General features: G+C 41.0%; 1 protein-coding gene across 7 annotated transcripts in view; it reads left to right on the top strand.

Moving 5' to 3' along the window:
• Positions 1–18007, top strand: part of OSBPL10 (oxysterol binding protein like 10) — a 328443-nt gene that overhangs the window by 200645 nt on the left and 109791 nt on the right. The window lies entirely within an intron of this gene.

Below are 18007 nucleotides of genomic sequence, written 5' to 3'. Positions count from 1 at the left end.
TTATGTATATGTATACACTTTCACTTTTATTTTGGACAAAATCGAGGTCATAGATACAGTTTTATAGTCTATTTTTCCATTTACTACAGTTTAGCGATTTTCTGATATGATCAACTGCCACATTTTATCTTCAAAAATATGGTTAAAGACTGTGCTGGTTCATGCCTGTAATCCCAGCATTTTGGGAGGCCGAGGCAGGCGGATCACTTGAGGCCAGAAGTTCAAGACCAGCCTGGCTAATATGGGGAGACCCCCATCTCTATTAAAAATACAAAAATTAACCAAGTGTGTTGGCAGGTGCCTGTAATTCCAGCTACTCAGGAGGCTGAGGCAGGAGAATTGCTTGAACCTGGGAGGCAGAGGTTCCAGTGAGCTGAGATTACGCTACTGTACTTCACTCCAGCCTGGGTGACAGAGCGAGATCCTGTATCAAAAAAAAAAAAAAAAGTTATATTAAATTATACAGATTAACACTTTGGGAGGCCAAGGTGGGTGGATCATTTGGGGCTAGGAGTTCAAGACTAGCTTGGCCAATATGGCGAAACCCCATCTCTACCAAAAATACAAAAATCAACCGGGCGTGGTGGTGCATGCCTGTAATCCCAGCTACTCAGGAGGCTGAGGTGAGAGAATCACATGAACCTGGGAGGTGGAGGTTGCAGTGAGCTGAGATCGCACCCTCCACTCCAGCCTGGGCGACAAAGCGAGACCTTGTCTCAAAAAACAAAAAACAAACCCATTTTTGCTATTGTCATTTAAGTGGTTTTGCAATTGTAAATAACACTGTTGTGTCCTAACTTGTACATGCATATTTATGACTATTATGATTAATATGATTATTCTTTATAATAAGTACAAGTAGAAGTTGAGGTCAAAGAGTGAATTTTTTAAAAGTGTTTCCTTCCTTCCTTCCTTCCTTCCTTCCTTTTTCTTTCTTTTCCTTTTTTTTTTTTTTTTTTTTGAGAGCCCCTCTCTGTCACCCAGGCTGGAGTACAGTGGCCACGATCTGGGTTCAAACAATTCTCATGCTTCAGCCTCCTGAGTAGCTGGGACTAAAGGTGCATATCACCACACCTGGCTAGTTTTTTTGTTTTGTTTTTGTATTTTTAGTAGAGACAGGGTTTCACCAAGCTGGTCAGGCTGGTCTTGAACTCCTGAGCTCAAGTGATCTGCCTGCCTCTGCCTCCCAAAATGCTGGGATAACATGCATAAACCACTGCACCCAGCCAGTTTTTATTGTATTTTAATACCCTAAGCAACAAATCACAAGTTTCTGTGGTGAATCACAAACTTGTTATCATTTGGTTTATAGAGAAGAATGTTTTTAAAAATGGATTTTACAATGTACTTTTTTCCACAACAGATTTCTATCTTGTTTATAATTTTTTAGAAACTCAAATTTATTTTATTTTTAAAAATTTTTATTTCAATAATTTTTTTTTTAAATAGAGTCTTGCTCTGTCACCCAGTCTGGAGTGCAGTGGTGTGATCTTGGCTCACTGCAACGTCTGCCTCCCAGGTTCAAACGATTCTTCTACCTCAGCCTCCTGAGTAGCTGGGATTACAGGCGCCCGTCACCATGCCCAGCTAATTTTTGTATTTTCAGTGGAGACGGGGTTTCACCATGTTGGCCAGGCTGGTCTCAATCTCCTGACCTCAAGTGATCTGCCTACCTCAGCCTCCCAAAGTGTTGGGATTACAGGTGTGAACCACCGTGCCCAGCCTTATTTTAATAGTTTTTGGGAAGCAGGTGGTATTGGGTTGCATGGAAAAGTTCTTTAGTGGTGATTTCTGAGATTTTGGTACACCCATCACCTGAGCAGTGTACACTGTACCCAGTGTGTAGTCTTTTAGTCCCTCACTGCCCCAACCCTTCCCTATGAGTTCGCAGAGTCCGTTGTATCATTCTTATGCCTTTGCATCCTCATAACTTAGCTCCTATTGATAAATGAGAACATACGATGTTTGGTTTTCCATTCCTGAGTTACTTCACTTAGAATAATGGTCTCCAACTCCATCCAGGTTGCTGTGAATGCCATTATTTCATTCCTTTTAATGGCTGAGTAGTATTCTGTCATACGTACACACACACATATAGATGTCACATTTTCTTCATCCACTCCTTAATTGATGGGCATTTAGGCTGGTTCCATATTTTTGCAGTTGCAAATTGTGCTGCTATAAACATACATGTGTGAGTGTCTTTTTTATATAGTGACTTATTTTCCTCTGGGTAGATACCCAGTGGTGGCATTGCTGGATCAAATGGTAGATCTACTTTTAGTACTTCAAGGAATCTCCATACTGTTTTCCATAGTGGTTATACTAGTTTACATTCCCACAAGCAGTGTAAAATGTTCCCTTTTCACCACATCCAGGCCAACATCTGTTATTTTTTGATTTTTAAATTATGGCCGTTCTTGCAGGAATAAGGTGGTATCTCATTGTTATTTTGATTTGCATTTTCCTGATAATTAGTGATGTTGAGCATTTTTCCCTGTGTTTGGCCATTTGTATATCTTCTTTTGAGAACTGTCTATTCATGTCCTTAGCCCACTTTTTGATGGGATTATTTGTTGTTTCTTGCTGATTCATTTGAGTTCCTTATACATTCTGCATATTAGTCTTTTGTCAGAGGCACAGTTATCCCATATTTCCTCCTCCTTTGTGGTTGTCTATTTACTCTGCTGATTATTTCTTTTGCTGTGCAGAAACTTTTGGGTTTAATTAGGTTCCATCTATTTATCTTTTGTTGTTGTTGTTGCACTCGCTTTTGTGGATTCTTCGTAATGAACTCTTTGCCTAAGCTAATATCTAGAAGAATTTTTCACATGTTATCTTTTAGAATTTGTATAGTTTTAGGTCTTATATTTAAGTCTTTGATTCATCTTGAGTTGATTTTTGTATAAGGTGAAAGATGAAGATCCAGCTTCATTCTTCTACATGTGGTTTGCCAAATATCCCAGCACCATTTGTTGAATAAGATATCCCATTTTGATTTTGTTTTGTCAAAGATGAGTTGCCTGTGTTTGGCTTTATTTCTGGGTTCTCTGTTCTGTTCCGTTGATCTATGTGCCTATTTTTATACCAGTACCATGCTGTTTTGGTACCTGTTGCCTTGTAGTAGCTTCAAGTCAGGTAATGTGATGCCTCTGGATTTGTTCTTGTTGCATAGTTTGCTTTGGCTATGCAGAGTCTTTTTTGATTCCGTATGAATTTTAGGATTTTTTTTTCTAGTTGTGTGAAGAATTATGATGGTATTTTGATGGGCATCACATTGAATTTGTAGATTGCTTTTGGCAGTATTGTCATTTTCACAGTATTGATTCTACCCATCTATGAACATGGGATGTATTTCCCTTTGTTTGTGTCATCTATGATTTCTTTCAGCAGTGTTCTCTAGTTTTCCTTGTAGATATCTTTCAACTCCTTGGTTAGGTATATTCCAAAGTATTTTATTTTACTTTTATAGTTGTTTTAAAAGGGGTTGAGTTCTTGATTTGATTCTAAACTTGGTTGCTGTTGGTATATAGCGTGTACTAATTTGTGTGCATTGATTTTGTATCCTGAAACTTCACTGAATTCATTTATCAGATCTAGGAGCTTTTTGGATGAGTCTTTAGTGTTTCCTAGGTATACACCAGCAAATAGTGATAATTTGATTTCCTCTTTACCAATTTGGATGCCCTTGATTTCTTTCCCTTGTCTGATTGCTCTGCCTAGGACTTCCAGTACTTTGTTGTATAGAAGTGGTGAAAGTGGGCATCCTTGTCTTGTGCCAGTTCTCGGGGAGAATGCTATCAACTTTCCCCCATCTAGTATAATGTTGACTGCGTGTTTGTCGTAGATGGCTTTTATTACCTTGAGGTGTGTCCCTTCTATGCCAGTTTTGTTCAGGGTTTTAATCATAAAGTGATGCTGGATTTTGTCAAATGCTTTTTCTGCAGCTGTTGAGATGATCATATGATTTTTGTTTTTAATTCTCTTTATGTGATGTATCAAATTTGTTGCCTTAAATATGTGAAACCATCTCTGCATCCCTGGTGTGAAACCCAGTTGATCATTATATATTATCTTTTTAATATGCTGTTATATTCAGTTAGCTAATATTTTGTTGAGGATTTTAGCATCTATGTTCATCAAGGATATTGGTCTGTAGTTTTGTTTTTGTGTAATATCCTTTCCTGGCTTTAGTATTAGGATGATTCTGGCTTTATAGAATGATTTATGGAGGATTCCCTCTTTATCTTCTGCAATACTTTCAGTAAGATTGGTACCAGTTCTTCTTTGAATGCCGGATAGAATTCAGTTGTGAATCCATCTGGTCCTAGACTTTTTTTTTTTGGCAATTTTTAAGTTACTGTTTCAATCTCACTACTTGTTTTTGGTCTGTTCAGAGTTTCGGTTTCTTCCTAATTTAATCCAGGGGAGCTGTATATTTCCAGGAATTTATCTGTCTCCTCTACATTTTCTAGTTTGGGCACATAAAGGTGTTCATAGTTGCCTTGAATGATCTTTTGCATTTCTGTGGTATTGGTTATAATATCTCTCATTTTCTTTCTAATTGAGCTTATTTAGCTCTTCTCTCTTATTTTCTTGTTTAATCTTGCTAATGGTCTATCAATTTTGTTTCTTTTCAAAGAACTAGCTTTTTGTTTTTTTTTAAATATATATATATATTTAAATTTCATTTAGTTCTACTCTGATCTTTGTTATTTCTTCAGCTGGGTTTGGGTTTGGTTTGTTTTTGTTTCTCTAGTTCCTTGAGGTGTGTGACCTTAGATTGTCTATTTGTCCTCTTTCAAACTTTCTGATGTAGGCATTTAATGCTATGTCCCAGAAGTTTTAATACATTGTGTTACTATTATTGTTCAGTTCAAAGAATTTTTTAATTTCTATCTTGATTTTATTATTGATTCAAAGATTATTCAGGAGCAGATTAATTTCTATGTATTTGTATATTATTGAGGGTTCCTTTTGGAATTAATTTCCAATTTTATTCCACTATGGTCTGAGAGGGTACTTGATATAATTTAGATTTTCTTAAATTTCTTTAGACTTGTTTTGTGGTATATCATATGGTCTATCTTGAATATTCCATGTGCTGATGAAAAGAATGTGTATTCTGCAGTTGTTGGGTAGAATGTTCTGTAAACATTTGCTGAGTCCATTTGTTCTAGGGTGTAGTTTAAGTCCATTGTTTCTTTTTGACTTTTTGTCTTGATGACCTGTCTAGTGCTGTCAGTGGAGTATTGAAGTCCCCCCACTATTGTTGCATTGCTATATAATTTTTTATGCCTAGTAATAATTGTTTTATAAATTTGGAAGCCCTGGTTGCATATATATTTAGGGTTGTGATATTTTCCTGTTGGACTGATCCTTTTATCATTATATAATGTCCCTCTTTATCTTTAACTGTTGCTTTAAAGTCTTTTGTCTGATAGAATAGCAACTCCTGCTCCCTTTTGGTGTCCATTTGCATGGAATATCTTTTTCTACTCCTTTACCTTGAGTTTATGTCAGCCCTTCTGCGTTAGGTGAGTCTCTTTAAGACAGCAGATACTTCGTTGGTGGATTTTTATCCATTCTGCCATTCTGTGTTTTTAAGTGGAGCATTAGGTCATTTACATTCAACATTCGAGTTGAGATGTGAGATACTGTTTTATTCATCATGCTAGTTGTTGTCTGAATACCTTTTTTTTTTTTTTTGAGACGGAGTCTTGCTCTGTCACCCAGGCTGGAGTGCAGTGGCCGGATCTCAGCTCACTGCAAGCTCCGCCTCCCGGGTTTATGCCATTCTCCTGCCTCAGCCTCCCAAGTAGCTGGGACTACAGGCGCCTGCCACCTCGCCCGGCTAGATTACCTTTTTTTTTTTAAATTGTGTTTTGTTTTTGTAGGCCCCGTGAGATTTATACTGTAAGGAGGTTGTATTTTAGTGTATTTTGAGGTTTTGTTTTAAGAGGTGAAACTCCTTTTAGCATTTTTTGTAGTGCTGGCTTGGTGGTGGCGAATTCTCTCAGCATTTGTTTGTCCGAGAAAGACTTTATCTCGCCTTCATTTATTGAAGCTTAGTTATGCTGGATACAAAATTGTTGGCCGGGAATTATTGTGTTTGAGGAGGCTAAAAATAGGATCCTAGTTCCTTTTGGCTAATAAGGGTTTCTGCTGAGAAATCTGTTGTGTAATCTAATAGGTTTTCCTTTATAGGTTACCTGATCCATTTGCCTCACAGCCCTTAAGATTCTTTCCATTGTCTTGACTCTAGATAACCTGATGACTGTGGGCCTCAGTGATGATTTTTTTTCCAGTGAATTTCCCAGGTGTTCTTTGAGCTTCTTGTATGTGGATGTCTAGATCTCTTACAAGACCAGGCAAGTTTTTCTCGATGATTGCCTCAAATAAGTTTTCCAAATGTTTAGATTTTTCTTTTTTCTCAAGAATGCCGGTTATTCTTAGGTGAGGCTGTTTAACATAATCCCAAATTTCTTGGAGTCTTTGTTCATTTTTTAAAATTCTTTTTTCTTTGTCTTTGCCTGATTAGGTTAATTTGAAGGCCTTGTCTTAGAGCTCTGAAGTTCCTCTAATTCTTCAATTTTAATTTTGAAACTATCTATTGTAGAGAAACACCATCAGGTGGAGGCAGGGTTAGGTGGGTCTGAGCTCAGACTCTCCTTGGGCGGGGCTTGCCATGGCCACTGTAAGGATGGTGGTAGTTCTCAGGCCAATAGGGTTACCTTCCAGAGGGGATTATGGCTTCCTCTGTCACTAGGGCTGTGGGGGAAAGCTGGTAGCAATAGGCCTCACCCAGTTCCCACACAGTTGGCAAGGCCAGTCTTGCTAAGAGCACTGAGTTTATCTCCAGGCAGCCTGCACATGTGCAGGACTCATACGTAGCCCCAGACTGTAAGTTTCCCCACTGAGAAAGCAACCATGGCTTTCAGGCCACACCCTTCCCCATCTGCCCATACTGTCCACTGCGACTCCTGCTCTCCTTCCTCTGCATTTCCTGTTTGCCCCCAGATTCTGCTCAAGAGAGTTTATGCCCAGCCAAAATCATTACAGAGTTCAGCTGGAAGCTTCTTTCACCCTGTAACCTTTCCCAAATTCCACCGGCTGCCTTCCCCAAGTGCCCCTGTGAGACATTGTCAGGCATGGCCTCCCTGGGCTTGAGCTGGAGAATGGGAGTGCCTAAAAGGCTCTTCTCACTGCTGCTTCTAATTTTGTTTCATGCTAAATCCATTTCAGCTCTAGGTAATGCTAAATCCTTCTCCTGTAATCTGAAGTTTTGGATTTCCCAGTGGGGACATGTGTTTGGAGGCAGGTTTTCCCCCTTCACATTTTGGGAACTCAGTTTTTAGCTTGTCGTGTGGAATTTGCAGTGGCCTGCCACGTTTTTCAAAGGATCTGTGAATTCTTTTGATTTTCCTGTTACACTCTCACAATGGTTCCTGGAACAGAAGTCCACACTGTGAGGCTCCACACACTGTTCCATCGTCTAAGTGGGAGCTGCATGTCAGTCCTGTCTCCTGTCTGCCATCTTGAACCCAGTCCTGTGCTGCACACTCTTGCGGAGAAAGGGACATTAGCACTTCCTGTATTGTCTACTGAGTCAAATACTCTTTAGTAGCCAGCAGGCTAGGGGAACAATAGCGAAGTCACTCACACACCTCAAAAAGAGTGGCTCTCTTCTCTGAAGATGACAAAAAAAAAATTACCGGGACTTGAAAAGTGTATTATGTTTTAACAACAAATTAGAAAATAAGGTTCAACTTAGTCACTGCTGTTCGTTATTTCCTGTGATCCAGAGCTGGGAAACGATGAGCCAGGGGCATGTCATCTGATGTGCTGTTCAATGCTGGGGAAGTCCCTTCACCACGTGAGTTTTCAATGAAAGATTTCAGGAGGCTTTATGTGTTTAGAACACCTAGTCGCGAACTCCAGTGATAATTGCATGACTTTTATACTAAATAACATTCAAATCTTTTAGTGTAGGATTAAGGGTTGTCTGATCTTGAGATAGGTAAAGAATTACTTGATTTTTTTCCCTTTGTCAACATTTTTTAAAAACTGTTTTATTGAGGTGAAATTCCCTAAAATATTAACCATTTTAAAATGAACAATTCAGTGACTTTTAGTGTATTCACAGTGTTGTGAAATTGCCACTTCTATCTAGTTCCAAAGCATTTTCATCACCCCAAGAAAATACTCGATATCCATGTAGTACTCAGCCCACCCTTCCCTCCTCCCCTCCACCCTGGGCAAGCACCAGTCATGGTTCTGTGGATTTGCCTCTTCTGAATATTTCATGTAAATGGAATCACAGAATTATGACTTATGTCTCCTTTCTCTTACAATGTTTTTGAAGTTTATTCATCTTGTAGCATGTACTAGTATTTCATTCCTTTTTACATTCCTTTTTATATGTGGATGAGATTCCATTATGTGGATATACCACATTTATCCATTCATCTGTTGGTGGACATTTGGACTGCTTCCACCTTTGGCTATTGTGAATAGTGCTGCTGTGAACATTCGTGGGCTTATATTTGTTTAGTACCAGTGTTCATTTATTTGGGGTTAGAAATTTCTGGGTCATGTGGTAATTTTGTATTTAACTTTTTGAGGAATTGCCCAACTGTTTTTCATAGCAGTTGTACAATTTTACATTCTCACCAACAGTGTAAGAAGGTTCCAGTTCCTCCACATTCTTGCCACCTTTTAAATTTTTTCTCCTTTTTTGATGACAGCCATCCTAGTGGTTGTGAAATGGTACCTGGTTTTGATTTGCACATCCCTCATGAGTGATGACGTTGGGCATTTTTTCGTGTGCTTGTTGCATAATTGCTTGACTTTTATATATAATTCATCTCAATTTTAAGACCTAACACACAGTTTTGCAACTACTATCTGCTTGAGACCATTGAGTCTAATCTCGTTATGCTCTTTAATCCAGAAGGTGGCAGCCATCACAGGAAATCCCGAGTTCCCAGATCATTGCACCCTCCTGACTTGCAACCTCATGTGCCTCTGTGTTGTTGTTTTTGCCCCACCCCTCAACTCCTGAGACCCTTTCATTGTGCTCCTTGGAATTCATATTGCATCATCAATATAATCCCTTACATCCTCAACCTATTCTCTAATGATTTCTTCACCTCGTTCTGTAACTGGAACCTGGTTCTCCTCCATAACCCTCTTACATGGTGGCAGCATTCTCTCTCCCACTCCTCCAAGGCCTGGAAATGGAGTAAGTGGCCTCTTTTTCTTCTCTGTCACTTCCAGATTACTCTTACCTCTCCTGCCCTACAGGCATCTACCTTTGAGTCTCCTGTCAGTATCACACTGTGTTCCCCACCATCCCTCCTTCGTCCCTTGACAGTTTGAATTTGTGAGTCACCATCACTCCCTCCAGCAGTGCCCTATCATCATTTTGGTGATTTCAACATCCACATAGATAATGCTTTCAATTCCCTGACCTCTGCCGCCTCACACACTGCCTCCCACGCTCAGACCTGTGACCTTAACATTACCAAAACTTTCAACTCCTTCATGATCTGTTTCAAGACATCCATTTCCTTAACCATCCCTTCTTCTTTTCCTAGGTTTCTCCAGGTGGCACCTTGATCCTGGACTCCAACAGCTTTTTGGCCTTCTAGAGTCCTATTCTCTTTCCCCTGCGAACCTTTCCCTGCATGTTTCTGTTTTCCTCCTGAATCAGCTTAGGTTCCATGGTTCTCAGTGGAAGCAGTCCATTGCATGCTCCCTCAGATCTGTTACCCATTCTCACTTGGCTGTACTCACGGAGCAAACCCGTTTTTAAATCCTTGAACCTCTAGCATTGCCTTCCCCAGCTCCATTTTTTTTTTTTTTTTTTTTTTTTTTTTTGAGAGAGGGTCTCACTCTGTCACCCAGGCTGGAGTGCAGTGGCGCAATCTTGGCTCACTGCAACCTCCGCCTCTTGAGTTCAAACAGTTCTCCTGCCTCAGCCACCCCCACTGAGTAGCTGGGATTACAGGCACATGCCACCATCCCCGGCTAATTTTTGTATTTTTAGTAGAAACAGGGTTTCACCATGTTGGCCAGGCTGGTCTCGAACTCTTGACCTCAGGTGATCCACCCACCTTGGCCTCCCAAAGTGCTGAGATTACAGGCATGAGCCACCACACTGAGCCCTCAAACTCCATTCTTAGGTAATGACCTGACTTCTTGTGTCACTGAGAACAAAAGCAATCAAAAGAGGACTTCTGGCCGGGCGCAGTGGCTCCCGCCTGTAATCCCAGCACTTTGGGAGGCTGAGGCGGTCCCATCATGAGTTCAGTAGTTCTGTTCTCATCAAGGTGACCAGTGTTCTCTATGGTGACAAATTCAGTGTGCAGTTCCCAGTTCTCACTGCACTGGCCTGTCAGCAGGACTGGGTCCAGCTAGTCACCTCGTCTCTGAAACACCTCTCTTAGAGTGTAGGACACCACGCTGCCCTGATTCTCTCCTCCCGCTGCACAAGTCACTCATGCTTCTTAGCCTCCATTGCTGGTTCCTTCTCATATCTCCAGTCTCTAAAATATTGGCCTTTGTCTCTCCTCCAAATTCAGTCATCCTCTTGGTGATCTCTTTCAGAGCTGTGGCTTTAATTACAGTCTATATGCCGACCATGCACAAGTGTCTATCTTCCGTCCTGGCTTCTTCCCTGAATGCCACGCTCATGTATCCAGCCGCCTTGTTACATCTCCACCTGGGTACTACATCAGTATCTCAAAGTAACTATATTCATTTTTTCTCATATACCATCTCCCTATCCCCCAAAACTAACAGCAGCAAAAACTTGCTCCTCTGTCTTCTTATATTAATATGGGAACTCCCTCCTTTCAGTTGTTCCAACTCTAAACCTTGAAGTCACTCTTTGTCATTTATTCCATTTGTTCTTACATTCTATATCAGAATTGTAAGAATATTCTGTCATCTCTTCAAAACATATCCAGAGCCTGGCCTCTATGACCATCTCCCCTGCTATCAGCTCTCACCTGGATGCCTGCTGTCACCTGGCTGCTGGTCTCTTTGCTTCTTACCTTGCTCGACACTCTTCTCAGTCTAGCAGCTGTGGTGATCCTTTTAAAAAGTGAAATAATTTTCTTTTTTCTTTAAAACCTACCAGCGCTGAGATGGCTGATTCCAGGTCAGGAACAGGGAGAGGACAAAATAAGCCTAGGATGTTTTATAGTACCAGAGTGCAAGGAAGTGCCCAAAGGCCTGTGGGGTTTGTCAAAAAGATGATCATAATATTTTATAACATTCAGAGTAAAAGAAAAAGGTAGTCCATGAATCTGTAATGACAGCAAGAACCAAGGTGGCAGGTGGGAGGGGGCAGAATGTCAACGAGTAAATGCAGAAAGAATGATAGAATTAGAAAGTCACCACACCGCAATCCCCAAAGAAATAACTGATTTAGGCAGAGATCATTAAGGAATGCCAAAGCCAGTAGGTGAAAGAAACAGGTGAAAGCTTGTTTCTAAGCGTATTTGTGAGTTTTTTATGTCTGTTTGTAACATATGAAAGATTACCTGCTAATTACACAAGAGAAAACGAAGCTTTCAAGAGAGGTGCCAGGCAGTGTGCACTGCATTTGAGTCTCTGAGTGTCACTGCTGTGGGACAACTTGATGTGCCTGCTGCATGATGAAGCATGACATTCTCAGCCATACTCATGAGTATTCCCATGCCGAATCGAATCAGACCTTCAGACCTATCTCCTGGTTTGCAGAAAATACAGGGGATAGAGAAGCAAGTAAACCACCACCATAAAGGACAATCAGATCCATAATATGGGGCCTTTTGTACAACCACAACCCTCATTTCTTCAAATGTCAGTACAGCGGGGACAACAGTAGACACAAACACCTAACACTTGCTGTGTATTAGCAACATTTCAAAGTGATTCACATTTATTAACAAATTCATTCCTCATGATGAGCCTGTGTGATGAGAACTATTGTGGGCCCTGTTTTACAGTTTTTGCACGTTTGTGCATTTTCTTGGTGATGTTGCTGCTTTAAAGTTCCCCGGGCGCAGTGCTGACGTGTGCAGGAAGGTTGTGATGTGCCTTACAGAGAAAATATTTATGTCAGATATGCTCCTGTGAGTTCTAGGGCAGCTGGCTGTGAGTTCTATGTTAATGAATCAAAATGTAGTACATCCAAAAAAAGGAAGAGGAAATTTGCCAATCTGTATGTGAGGCCACTCTGGAAAGTGCTAAAGTAACGTCTATAGTGCCTGCGAAACTTTGGGAAAAGTAGAAAACAGCTACATTTGTGGATTCAAGAGATGACTGATATATATATATATTTTTTAAAAGCATAGTGGACAACATTGTCGGACTGAAAGCCAAAAAAAAAAAAAGTTTGGTCACGTTACGCAGGATCAGGAACTGTGAAACCCTTCTTGGCTAGTGCTGGCTTGCACGTTTTGAAAGGCGATATGACACGAAAAGTGTTACATTTACAGAAGAGGAAGGTTCTGAGACTCAAGAATCTGAGAAAGAATTTTAAAAATGCAGTCTATCCTCATTACTCACAGATTCTGTATTTGTGAATTCTCCTACTTGCTAAAATCTATTTATAACTTCATTGATAGTTGCAGTGCTTTTGTGGTCATTTGCAGACACACAGAATGATGAAAACTGTATTTCGGGATCCACATGTTCCCGGAGAGGGCAAACAAGGCGGGACTTTACCTTCTTGTTTCAGCTTCATCTGGAGATGACCAGAGGATAGAGAGGGCAGGGGCAGTGCAGTGCAGTGCAGTGCAAGAAGCTTAGCTCTGGTGCCACTTGGAGGGGGTTCGAATCCCAATGCTGGCACCTGTTACTGGCATGGCCTCAGGCAAATGGCTTACCACTTTTGGACCTCATTTTCTCTTTTGTAAAATGGAAAATAAAATCCACCAAGATGAGTTGTTTTTGCATTTAAGATTATAGTCTATGTGAGAAACACGCACACATACATTTCCCCAGTGGTTCGGTATTTGCTCCTTCACCATTTGTGGTGACTTTTTGGAGCAGAACTGTGAATAATGAGGATTGACTGTACCTGCTAAATGTTAGAAAGGAAAGGGGTTATGTGGAACGGCTGGTTTTCAATACTAATAAAACCGGCTTATTTTACAAGGACCTTGGCATTGAACCTTTATAAAGCTAATGGCATTTTGGTTGATAAAAACGTTGTGACCAGAGGTTCGGGGGAACCTAACCCTGTAATTCCCCAGGAGCAAACATTTACTATTGTCTAATTCAGTGTTTGTGGAGACTTTAATAGAACATAACTACTGTGCATAATGAGAATCAGCTGTAACTGATTTGGTAACTTTAAAAAAAATCTGCTAGGCAAATGATTCTGCAAGAGAAGTGTAATATGTTTTACACTGAATCTATTGCTTCTTAAATGAACATGTCTCATGATGTCTGGCTAAAATGACATAGTGTTCCCGGTCCGAACCAAGGGTTGGGCTGCTTATTCTTGTGGCCCAATGGCAAGATGCAGACGAACTGAGAAAGAAGAGAGTTTATTTCTGTAACCAGTTACAGGGAGAAGACCGGGAAAATATCATCAGGTCAACTCAAAATTGCGAAGTTTTCCAGGGCATATATACCTTTGAAGCTGTATGTTGACGTGTAAGTGTGCATTCATCTAAAGACCTAAGTGATTAAGATCTGAGTTCTGAAGACCTTCCTCTGGAGCCTTAGTAAATGTACTAAATCTAGATGGGTCCAGGTGCCAGGGGTGATTACCTTTGTCTTGTCTCCTGCTAAATCATGGAGGTTTGGGGAGTTCCTTTAGATCCCAGTAAAGCTTGTTTGTGGAGGTCTGGGGAGTTCCTTCAGACCCCCAATAAAACTCATTTAATCCTAAATGGGTCCCGTTAAGAATTCCTTCTTTATCTTGTCAGGCTTCAAAGCCCAGGAAAGGCCTGGGCAAAACTCTTGGTGGGCGTTTTTTACATTCCAGCCTTTGCATAAGGACGCCGGCTCTATCAGCTTTTAATATTGAACTTAACCCACTCAGTTAGTGCTGAAACAGTTGTCCTGGAGGCCTGCCCGTTCAGCTGTTAGTTAGACCTGGCTTGCCACAATAGCATAGAAATTCCATATCTGTGATAACATTTATTCAGTGTTTCCTGCATGCCTGTCACTGTTTTAAGCACTCTGCATGTAATCTCATTTAACTTTCAGGATAATAACTGGTAGTAGCAGGGGCAGCAACAGACACACTTACGTAACACTTGCTGTGTATTAGCAGCATTTCTAAGTGATCCACATTTATCGACTAATTCATTCCTCATGATAAGCCTATGTGATGAGAACTCTTGTGAACCCCATTTTACAGGTCAGGAAACTGAGGCCAAGAAAGATTAAACATGCCCAAGATTACAGTTAATAAGTGGTCCTGAGCCTACACTCCTAGACACTAAACTGTGCAGCTTCCTAGAATGGGGACAATGGGGTGCTCCCTCGACCAGTAAACAAATTCACTGAGTAGGAGCTTGTACTTTCTCATATTTTATTATGTATTGTTAGTTTTCCATGAAGCTGAGCTCAAAACTAGTTCCCTTCTTTTTTTTTTTTTTGAGACAGAGTTTTGCTCTTGCTGCCCAGGCTGGAGTGCAATGACGTGATCTTGGTTCACCGCAACTTCCGCCTCCTGGGTTCAAGTGATTCTTCTGCCTCAGCCTCCCAAGGAGCTAGGATTACAGGCATGCACCTCCATGCCTGCCGAATTTTGTACTTTTAGTAGAGACGGGGTTTCTCCATGTTGGTCAGGCTGTCTCGAACTCCTGAGCTCAGGTGATCTGACTGCCTCGGCCTCCCAAAGTGCTGGGATTATAGGCGTAAGCCACCGTGCCAGGGCTCAAAATTAGTTCCTACAGGCATTTTAGCTGATAGTAAACATAGCAAGTGTCAGACAATGAACTCCTATTTCTCAAACCAGCTTTGCGAACAGAGATGACCTGTTTGTCAAGGAGAACAGACCACATAGATAAATGCTTAAGAAATGGGCTATTTGGGTTGATTTTTTTTAATCTTTGAAATTGTTGATGGGGAATGATATGGCATTAACAGCATTGTAGATTGGTATAAACCCCCTCCCCCAACTTTTTTCCAGAGGAAAGGAAAAATAGACATTTTAAAATTCAGTTTAAACCTGAACATTAGCCTCTCAGGATAGAAATGGCAAAATGCTCCCTGTACCTTTTTTCTTTATCTGTACCAAGAGTCCCTTGCCTGACATCCCTGAGACTACAAGTTTTGGTTTGTTATTGATTGCGTTATCTTTGACCACAGGTTTCTTTGAGAATCTGTGAAAGTCCAGGACTCTTTTCTTAGGAGGAAAATGCTTCTAGGTACAGACAGAACCTTGTCGTCAAATGTATTTTGTGGATGTTCCCAAACCCCTTGAAAAGCCCATTGAGATGGCATCTTAGGGTTCATAGATTTCAGAACCGTCTCTCTTAGGGGATCCGTGAACTATTTTCACCATTTAAAAATACCTAAAGTCAAGCAGTTATCTGTTTCTTTGTTCTTGGTTGGAATTAAGTGAGCATTTGCCAGGAACTCTGGTTTTCTTATGTAGACAAATAACTGAAAGCAAGAAGTGGGTGGGGTTCCTTAATGGTGAAAAGGTTGGGAACTGACAGCCTATCTGGCATCTCCATCTTCATCTGCCTCTCCTTTCCCCAAATCCTATAGTCTGCATAGCCCTGACTAACTCATATATTTTTGTAATGAGTTACAATATAAAAATATGTTTTATTAAAAATGTTCTTTTTTTTTTTTTTTTTTTGAGATGGAGTCGCGCTCTTGTTGCCCAGGCTGGAGTGCAGTGACATGATGTCGGCTCACTGCAACCTCTGCCTCCCGGGTTCAAACGATTCTCCTGGTTCAGCCTCCAGAGTAGCTGGGATTACAGGTGTGCACACCACACCTGGCTAATTTTTTGTATTTTTTAGTAGAGACAGGGTTTCTCCATCTTGGTCAGGCTGGTCTCGAACTCCCGACCTCAGGTGATCCTCCCGCCTTGGCCTCCCAAAGTGCTGGGATTATAGGCATGAGTCACCGTGCCTGGCCGTCTGTTCTTTGATTATTTCATGCATTTATGTTTTGTCTCCTCTGTTCGTTATTAAGACCATTTGGGTACCACATTTTAAGGGCACCTTTCTTACTTTCCTTGGGGCTTGGAACTCAGTAGGTCAGTTGGCTTATTTTTCCGCAGCTGCCGTCTTCTCAGGAAAGTGCAGTGTCTGCCAAAGGTGTCCATTCTTTTGTCAGCAGGGGGCAGCAATGGAATGGGCAAAAATGGTCATTGTTCTTCAGATTAACTAGGCTTTTCAGAGCTGTAAGATCCCTTAAGGGGTAATACCTACCCAATGTGAATGCTGAGGAAATTGTTTGTGAAATAAATGCAGCTTGATTAAAAGCTAGCATATATTTCATTTCGAAGCAATATTATTGTTTTAACTAGAGGAATTGCCTTGTTGAGAGGTGTATTAGGTTTTGGTTCCTGATGTGTTGGGGTGGCATAGAAGGTGAAGTGTACAGTCAGAAGCCTAGGAAGGGACCCAGTGAGCATTTCCTCAGGCTGACAGTTACCTTTGATTGCTGCTAAATTTACATGAAAATAGGCCAATTTATCCCTGGAGTGAAATATCTATTTATGTTGTAGTGCGGAAAGAATTACAACATGTGTTTATTTTACATTTGGGGAATCTGAAGAAATATCTGGAAGAGTACTAATATTATACATTTTTCTAAAAACTTTGTTTAGAGGTGGTAAATTAATAGTACACAGATAAGTCTAAAGGGAGACAATTTCTAATTATTTTCTGAACTGAAGAAGAAAATGCGTTCTCCTTCTATAAATGGTCAGATGAACCAAAAATTGGGCAGTCCTGAGATAGGAGTTTGGTAGGACTGGTTTTGCAAGGTACGGGTCACAAAAAACCTCTGCTGATAAAAAGAGATGCCTGCCAAAACCGAGATGGCCATGAAAGTGACCTCTCGTGGCCCTCACTGCTGGTTATACGCTAATTATAATGCATTAACATGCTAAGAGATACTCCCACCAGCACCATGACAGTTTACAAATGCTGTGGCAACATCCGGAAACTACCCTATATGGCCTAAAAGGAGGAGGAACCCTCAGTTCCGGGAATTCCCCACCCCTTCCCGGAAAACTCATGAACAATCTATTCCTTTTTTAGCATATGATCAAGAAATAACCATAAAAATAGCCAACCAGTAGTCCTCAGGGCTGCTCTATCTGTATCGATTCCTTTATTCCTTTACTCTCTTAATAAACTTGTTTTTACTTTACTCTTTAGCCTGGCCTTTCAATTCCTTTCTACGTGAAGCCAGTGACCCATGTGACCTCCCAGGCTGAACCCAAATTTTGAGGTTCGCCTTGTGACAGCCCCAACTATTGACACAGTTGTGACAACTGAAGCAGAGCATTTTCATCTGGAAGAAACAAATCTGAAGTCTGAGGCATAGACCCAGAGCCCGAAGGGTGCATTCGGTGGTTCATTAAAAACTTAATTAGTGTCACCTTGCACTAGCCAGGTGCTGCGGGAGTGGGGACATGGGTCTGCTCCCCAGACCTCAAGGCCTTACAGAAGAGAAGGGCAAGTGCTCACAGGGAGGCTCTGAGAGGCCTGGATGCATGGGGACTTCTAAGTAGGAGATAAGGAAGGCTTCATGAAGAAGAACTGAGGAAGGGCATTGGAAGCCTGGTAGGACTTTGACCATGAGAGATGGGGAGGAAAAGGTTTCTAGGCAGATGTAACCGAACAGGAAGTCGAGACGTGTCATGTTGCCCAAGTTGGTAGTGTATTTATGAGGAGGCAGGGACAAGATATAAAGCCACTGTTTGTGAGAATTACACACAATTGTATTTTTTAGATCCTATGCTTTCCAAGTGGTTATTGCAGGGACCACAGTTGAATTTTTTTTCTCACTGGCTTGGTGATGG

Source organism: Chlorocebus sabaeus, chromosome 15 (genome assembly GCF_047675955.1).
Source record: "Chlorocebus sabaeus isolate Y175 chromosome 15, mChlSab1.0.hap1, whole genome shotgun sequence".
NCBI classification, from domain to species: Eukaryota; Metazoa; Chordata; class Mammalia; order Primates; family Cercopithecidae; genus Chlorocebus; species Chlorocebus sabaeus.
Note: the sequence above shows the minus strand (reverse complement) of the source record. Positions and strands in the feature narration are given on the sequence as shown.